At 38.1% G+C, this 7,049-nt stretch overlaps 1 long non-coding RNA gene across 1 annotated transcript; it reads right to left on the bottom strand.

Annotated features, from left to right (window-relative positions):
• Positions 1 to 1,924: 1,924 nt before the first annotated feature.
• Positions 1,925 to 5,567, bottom strand: LOC146484726 (uncharacterized). The gene is made up of 4 exons (XR_014863554.1): positions 5,409 to 5,567; positions 4,824 to 4,877; positions 2,918 to 2,972; positions 1,925 to 2,287 (listed from the first exon to the last, which is right to left on the bottom strand). It is a non-coding gene; the product is annotated as an uncharacterized LOC146484726 (long non-coding RNA).
• Between the last annotated feature and the right edge of the window lie 1,482 nt (positions 5,568 to 7,049).

Raw genomic sequence — 7,049 nt, 5'->3', positions numbered from 1 at the left:
CATGACATGTAAATCTTTGTATGTTGTCCTTCAGCAGCATTTTAGAATAATAATATTAAAGTTCAATTGAGGCCTTAAGCTACTGTTCGGATAAAACGTTATTAAAAATCCAAGCTTAGCTTTCGCCGATCAACGGCATCATCAGGGATGATCCCTAATGATGCCGTTGATCGTTTCCGTACATCGAGAGCACGTTACGTTATTGGGTTATCAATAGGGAATTTACGCAACACTGGCAACAGGACTGCTGGACGGCAAATATTGTCCTTGTGTGACCAACGTGACGTCCAAGTATTTACGACTCTAGATTGTAACATTCCTACCGCTCGTGGTCTTCACTTTGTAACAGATGAGAGGACACCCGTTTTAGTCGCAAATCGCCTAAAAATGTGAAGGTACTAAGATATCATATCATGTTGGTCACACAACGATAATTCACCGTCCTCTTCCGTCAGCCGTCCTCAGTGTTGCGTAAGCTCACTATTATGCTTTCGATAAGAACGTTAGCAAACGTTTAGTTTCGGTGAATTTCAATCACATCTTTAAGAACATGTAAGGGACTAAACAACGAAAGACGTTTCCATACGTCGAAAGCACGTCAACAATACGCTTTCGATTTATTTTGCAAAAGAGTTCAGGGGAAATCGGATTTTGTTCGAGTTAGCGGGAAGTTCGAGTTAGCTGGGTACTACTGTATCATCTTACCGTTATTTCTGTTGTCCTGCGTCTTGGATTTTCACTTCTTCTCCTTCTTATATCCCGGTTTCCTGAATATTCTTCACGAGCCGTGTTTAAAACAGCCGCCATTCGCCGCCATTTTGAGTTTTTACTTGGTCCCAGTTCTACGCTGCCTTTCAGTGGGAGTAGAACGACTACTGGGACTAAATAGGTTTTCAAAATGGAGGCTGTTGAATCGGAAGGAAGACGAGGTTGGAAACATGACCTTCTAGTGCAAAGAGTGAGATGATGATGTTAATGATGGTGGTTGGATCGAATCGGAAGGAAAAAGGGATTTTATGCAGATGAAGAAGTGAAAATCAAAGACACAACAGATCAGATGGTATAAAGACGAGAAATTTTGTTCAAGTGCCAATAAAATTCAATTTTTTTGGTCCATACAACTCTGCTCGAGTAGTGGAGCCCTGCTGATAGCCCTACATTTTCCATTGCTCATGGTAGGATCATAGAAAAGCTAACAGCTGTCTATCTGTTCGCAGTCTCTTCCCCTGGGGGTACCCACTTTGACATCGTGTCAGTTGCGCACCTTATAAAGAGCTTATTTACCTTACAAGTGAACGTTTCTTCTGTGTAGAAAAACTGCTCCTGTTGTAAATAGCAATGTATAACGTTAGTTGTCCGCATTGTTATGTACCGTGATGTAATAATTCAGCCTGGTTTAATTGTAATAAAATACATACTAAGAAGTAATTGGTCTGTGTTGTGGAGTGATGATCTATATGTTCTCAAAACCGAACACCAAAAAAGGTGTATTAGAAAGATTGAGAAAGCTCGGATTCTCGACTCCGCAGTAATCCAACTGTAGACTTAGCCTGTAGCCTTGTTGAAAGGCGTATTTACAAGAGCATTACTCGATCACCAAGATTCCAGATATCTTTGCAACCAATGTGCCGGTACTCAGTTAGAGTTCTCGCTGCATGTCTTGTTCTTCATAAAAAAAGATACACTCATACAGGCCAGTTTGTTTTTAAATTATGCGAAAAAAAAGGTAAGAAAGTGCGTTTTACCTTAGCTTCAAATTACGAAAGCTCCGAACCCACCCCACCCCCACCCCACCCCCCCCCCCCTACTCCCCGACGAGGGAATGACACTCACAATCTTATTAAGGTGTTTTTTTTTTTTTTTAAATAATTCACAGTTGTGCTGTAGGCAGGTTTTCCATTAGCAGGGTAGAAAGAACACTTGACCATTTTCTCATTTTTATTGGTTACTTTCTAGTAACCCCTGTTGTGCTGTTATTGTGTTTGTTAGGGCGCCGGACTCGTAATAAAGTCATTTAATAAGACATATTGGACCATTCTATTGTTTTCGTGAATCACTTTTAAATCTTGAATGTAGGTCTGATTAGAAACTTTAGAGAAGAGAAGAATTACATGAAGAATTAATGGGCTGAGACAAGCTTAGCAAAAACCAGTTTCCTGTAAATAGCCGATCTGGGGACTCAAAGGTAGAAAAAAGAATCAATTCATGAAATGACGATGAAAATAACTCTTCTTGGCACTGGCCGGAAGAACGTCATAATCTTGGAGAAATTTCACACATATTCCCACTGCAAAACAATGGTAAAACATCATCAGTACTTTGATAATTATATTAATGTCATTACTAGCAGGGGAGGAATTCAACGTTTCATGAGGGGTTGGGGAGGGATTCTTAGTTGGAGCGAACCCCAACGTGTCTGATAGGCCATAATTGCCCAGCAATGTTTGAACATGGAGATAGCAGAATAAGGCATTTCATCCATCTTGAAGTTAATTTCATGGGGGAAGGAAGGATCGGAGTTGAAAAGCCCTCACCTCGATCTCACCCAGGATCCACCCCTCCCCTCCCCATCCCCCTAGCTTACTTGTGTTGGCTCAGTAAATCCCAAGACTTTTTCATCGAGTAAGATAAACATATTACTGAGTAAACACGAGATATGCACAGAACTCCTGCAATGCGCACACTAGCTAGAGAACGTCTTCTCGATAATCTTCATTCTAATGGTAACTCCTCAAGATTATTTTTTACTCACTATCTTAAAAAGTATAACCACTTTGTACAGCATAATTATATGATGAACAGTTTAACACCACATCACTGGGTACTGGTCAGCAGAACCACAGTTTTGTTTTCTCAAAGTTTGATCCATGTACTGCGAGTAAAAGTAGAATAAACAAGAACAAACAAACACGCTTACTTTTCCGTCAAACAAGGTCTTTTCATGGTACGTTGATTTTCACCAAACTCTTGATCTGTAATTGAGGAATAAAATGTCAACACCCAGTTGCTTAAGAAGCACGAGGAGTTAACCAAAGTTAAGAATCTTAGCGGACAGTTCGGCAAAATATTTTTTTCTCCAAGTCAAATCGCTTCCTGGACACGTAGGAAACGAGCTGCCGATCAACACCATTTAACTTGAATGATAAATATGCAAAGACTGTTACTTAAATAGCCAACCAGTGGATTTTGTTTTTTCCACGTGCTCTGATTGGCTGTACTCGACATCCAGGTAGTAACCGAGTGACGGTGCCTTGTGGTAGATATATGTCACTCCGTCAGCAAGCGGTGAATCAAGCGGCGAGGTAAGTAAACACAATATTTACCGACACTAAGATTAATAATTGTCTTAGTATATGTCAAACCGGGAAATGAACAGCGCCACTAGTCCCATTGTTCCGGATAAATTAGCGAAAAAACCTCGCGCGTGAAATCCAAAATAATGCCTCGAAGTGAACTATCTAGAGTTTGCGTAGCCAATCAGAGCGAGCGAAAAGCACTGTCTACTAGGCTGATATATCACGCTGATACATGCTTTTCACCTCCCGGAATACCCTGGACTTCGCCTACAAGTTTTTTCGCAAATGTGCAAAAAAATATAAAGGTGACTAATTGGGAATGGATATCCACTGGCTAATATGGCTAATATAAACTAAACAGTTATTCATCTTAACTTCTGTGAATAATTGTTAATTATTTAAGGCGAGAACAAACAAGGATATTTCACCGAGGACATTATCTGTTCCAGGAAGCGAAAAGATTTCTCTTGCGAGTTCGCACTCGGAAAGTGTGAGGCTTCAAGGAAAGATAATAGAGAGATTTAGAATTACGTTAACGACAAATGACAGAAATGACCACGTGATCATGTTTATCCAACATTTATCCCCACTGTTTTTAGTTTCTCAGTAAACTGAATTGAGTACAGTTTTGCATTTAGCATCAAACTGCCAGAATTATTTTGCCGACTATTCTCAGCTATGCACTCATTTCAAAAAACCACAAAAGCGAATCCCACGGTTGCCATTTACCGAAAAAACGACTCTAATCTCTGTAATGATCAAGGAACTGGATATCCGTGCATATTTTAAAAACAAAGGTTATTTTTTTTATAGTAAATTATTATCGTGAAAGGACGCGTAGGATGTTGATTCTTTGGTGTCTTCCGGGTCCATGACTTTCGAGTATGTTGATGTCATCGTCTGTTTCAATGATCAAAAGTTCTTCCAGCTTAAAATTTTCAAGATAGCGAAGCGGCTCACGTTTTAAAACTAGGAATATTGCTTAGGGAATATCCTCTGATATGTAACAGTTTTACTTAAGGCTATTGAACAAAATTGGACGATTCACAATCACATCGTGGGAGCTAGCTCATAGCCAGGAGCTGTCTTCATTAGTTAATAAACGTACGTAAATCGAGGTATGGTTTTTCTTGTTCATTACTCAAAGCAGGGCAGGATAAATTTGTGACTAAGTAGACTAGATAATGAATGTAACTGAACATATTGCCGTTGATCCGGCAATATTCACCAGTTGTGTGGCGCCGGATGCGAGAAAACGTCACTAAACGAAAATTACCGACAGACAAAATAGAAGGCATTAAGATTTACATCAAACTAAATTTCTTCCTTTTTGATAACAGTGTCCGTAATAAACAACTCTGATCGCAAAATGATCATTGTCTGGCTTTTGGCAAAGCATAAATTAGAAATCTCAATAACCTTCAATAGACCAGTGGCGAAGACGAATTAGTCTAAGCTGATAGTGAACATGCTTTATATCCCTCGCAGGATTAAAACGCGAAGACGGATGGTAATTGTATTCCATACCTGCCCTTAGCATCATCCTGTATGCTCTGTGTAGCTTTAAGTTGTCCCTTTGTTCTAAACATGATTTCAAAACGATTATAAGAATTAAAATTCAGTTATCTTTCAGTGAAAATACAAATACCTTATCGGGTACTGAAGCTACCTGAAAATGGTTCTAATAATTCTATTCACTTTACTTGATGTTTGAATTAAACATGGTAGGTCTGAAATTAAAAGAACTGACATCAAACTCAGAACTAGAAAATTGAAAAGAAATACATGCAACTCAAGCGCACGCCAGTTTGATCGTCGGTCGGCGTGCAGTTGTTCGTTTGCCGGCTTTTTTATTTTAATGGCTTCCCCGAGCTTATTCTCTAGTATTAGGTTAAAAATATAGTGAAATTGCCACGTTTAACTGTGCATGTAAACAGAGCAGACCCGCTCCGTTTCTAAAAGAGAATTCAAAAGATTTCCAGGCCGATTTTAACGTAACTGGGACTTTTCTTACGTACTTCACTGATAAAAAGCGTCGCTAACATGACTTTCAGGACAAATAGATTGATTTTTTTTCTCGAGTTCCGAGTGTAAATATTGAAAGAGACTTACGATAATTTTTGAGCGGCGAGGATTTGCTGTGCTTAGCCATGCTGAACAGAAGAAGACACATGAGAAAGATAACTTCTCGATTCATGATGATCAGAAATGCTTTTTGCTTGACAAAAAAACGGCAACAGTAAATTTCCTTAGATTTTAACGCGATTCATTGATTTTTTTTGTATGAATTCTGATAAACGCTTTTCATTGGTTAACAAAAATACACTCTATTCCGTTGACGTATACTATCCAACAGATAAAATGGAAATAGTTAACCATAAAATGACTAATTCGTTGGCTGTCATTTTACTTAATCAGTATCTTAAGCTCAAGCCGGTTATTACCAAAGTCATCAGGTTTTTTCTAACTTACTTCACTCATTTTAAGACGATTTTTTTTCCTTCAAAACCTTTAGAGAACGCCACCACAGGGCGAATAATGATGTTGTGAATACCGGCGAAAATTAAACATCTCAATACAAAGAAAAGAACTTTAGGAAATTAACCTCCGTGTTAATTAAAGCTTTTATCATACTGAGATAAGATCTGTTTTCCCACAAGCATATTATTTTGAGTTTTACGGATAATTATTCAGTCAGACCGTTGCAGATGTTTTTGATTAATCTTAAAATAAGCAGCAATATTTTTCTTCGGTATTTTCATTTTTATTTCTCGTTTATTTTTCCATTATTAAATGTTTTTACCTTTTGGGTTGAAAGAAAACTGTTTCCGGGTCAAAGAAAACTGATCATTCCTAAATGCATGAATCAATATTTGAAAGGTAGTTTTTCTTTTAAATTTTCAATCGCGAATTTTAACTTCAAAAGGCGTTTATTCTACTGAAAAAAAAAAAAAACTCAAGTAGAAAGAGAGAGAAAAACCCCTGAAATGTTTTCAAGTTTTCTTTGCCCAAATTGTCAGTGAGTTTCTGCGAAAAGACCGAAACATCGACAAAAACGTAGTCTGTTTTAAAATTACTGTTAAATCAACACATACTGAAGTTAATGTTCAGTATTACGCGGAAGGTTTTAATTTGCTAACTTTGCCTACTTCCAAAAACTTTTCACTAAATTAGAATAAATCTGTACTCTGTAATCTGTCTGTATGTGTGAAAACTGATTATAATTTGTACTAGACGGATTGACACTATTATCCTCTTGCCGGAAAGACTCAAGAAAACCTTGCCTGTCGGTCTTAGGTAAACTTTGCGAAGCAAAGAACAAACGACGAGAACATCTGTCAGTTTATACGAATACACGTAAAGCTGACAACCAACAAAATGTTCTTTTGCCCTTTTGCATTACACCAGTGTGTTCGAATTCTTTCATTTAGTAAGTAAGTAAGTAAAACCTTTATTTAAGTGTCAATGTATTTAGCCTAGGTAGACTAATTGGGGACACTAATAAAATATCGTTTCCTCCAGCAGTTGATGCAAAGAAGAATAAATCTTTTTTTTTTTTTTTTGGGGGGGGGGGGGGGGGGGCGACCAAATATTACTAAGAAAAACCTAACATGTGTACGTTACCCTTGGGGCCTAGTTCTCGCTTAAATTAAATTAGTTTCTTATCCATATCATGTAATTTCATTCACTTCCATCCTCGGAGACTAAGGGGAAGATACCCGGTACGGGACGAAGATTGCCCGGGAAACTTTC

This window comes from Pavona decussata, unplaced genomic scaffold (assembly GCF_977016875.1).
Source record: "Pavona decussata unplaced genomic scaffold, jaPavDecu1.1 SCAFFOLD_31, whole genome shotgun sequence".
Classification (NCBI taxonomy): domain Eukaryota; kingdom Metazoa; phylum Cnidaria; class Anthozoa; order Scleractinia; family Agariciidae; genus Pavona; species Pavona decussata.
The sequence above is the reverse complement of the archived record's forward strand: the minus strand, read 5'-3'. Positions and strand labels throughout refer to the sequence as shown.